This window comes from Fukomys damarensis, unplaced genomic scaffold (assembly GCF_012274545.1).
Source record: "Fukomys damarensis isolate Sample0158 unplaced genomic scaffold, DMR_v1.0_HiC HiC_scaffold_4, whole genome shotgun sequence".
In the NCBI taxonomy this organism is placed as follows: domain Eukaryota; kingdom Metazoa; phylum Chordata; class Mammalia; order Rodentia; family Bathyergidae; genus Fukomys; species Fukomys damarensis.
Genome location: NW_022900916.1, coordinates 5590400 through 5591585, shown reverse-complemented (window position 1 = coordinate 5591585; position 1186 = coordinate 5590400). Strand labels below are relative to the sequence as shown.

Genomic DNA, 1186 nt, shown 5'->3' with positions numbered 1-1186 from the left:
TCGGGGGTCAGCCCATGGGTATGTGGTCCACCACTGAGCTACGTTTCTGGCCACCATGACACACTGCAACACACATTTGAGTTTAAGAAATACTGACTTAGGATTGTTGCCTAACTTTGAAAAAGGCAACTTATGTAGACTCAAAAGGTGTTTGAGATGGTTCAGCATTCGTTGTGCCGTGGGATTCAGCCAGTCTTCTATTCCAACCGAGAAAACCCTTTATCACGATTACCTGCGCCCTGATATCCATTAGTTTCTGCAATATCTGTCCAATTCTGCCAACTATGACACAGTGGTCCCTGCATATTTGTGGGTTTGCCTTCGTTTTCTGTTAGCTGTGGTCAGTGCATTTTAAAATGATATTTTAAAAGAGACTCCACATTCACCTAATCTTTATTACAATGCATTATCGCTTCTCGGCCTTTTGGCTAAGATCAAGTGTAGTATTACAATGCATTGTTTTGCTTCTCCTATTTTATTATTATTATTAGTTGTTGTTGTTGTTAACCTGTTACTATACATAATTAGTAAACCGTTTTATCATATGCATGCCTATATAGTCTAGACAGGCCTCGGTCCTGTGTGTGGTTTCAAGCATCTGCTGGGGCCTTGAGACATATTCCTCATGGGTAAATGGATCTCCTTCATAGTCAGAAGTCTCTTCATTATACAAAGGCACCCACAGCAAGATCTAAAAGGAAGCAGATTGAACATAGAAACTGGCAAAATCATGCACAATTTGTTCTTAGTTCTACACATAGAAGTGAGCCAACTTTCCAATTTGATTATTTGGAAATAAATAAAATAAATCAGATTCCTTACGAATCAAGAACAGCCTAAAGAAAGTGAGACACTGGCCAACTTAAATCTGTTTATCAGTCTTTGCTTAATTCAAATTGAAATATTTCACCTGACATTAAGGTTCCATAAACTTTAATATATGTCTCATAAATACACGCCACAAAAATGTGGTCTTGCCATCCCCCTACTCCTTCATATATGTACAAACACATCCTTCCAAGTATTCGTGTACTTATTAGACCTTCTTTTGCCTTCAGAATATTTGTAATTCTTCCATTTTGGGTATTCATAATGCAGTAGTAACTACTTATAACCACTGTAGTTTGTCTCTTACCAAAATCCTAACTGATTAATGTTAGTTTCTTCAATACAATTTAAATAAGGT

The 1186-nt window shown here is 37.2% G+C and overlaps 1 pseudogene; it reads left to right on the top strand.

Annotated features, from left to right (window-relative positions):
• Positions 1 to 408: 408 nt before the first annotated feature.
• On the top strand, positions 409 to 575 carry LOC117284202 (annotated as a pseudogene).
• The last annotated feature ends 611 nt before the right edge of the window (positions 576 to 1186 follow it).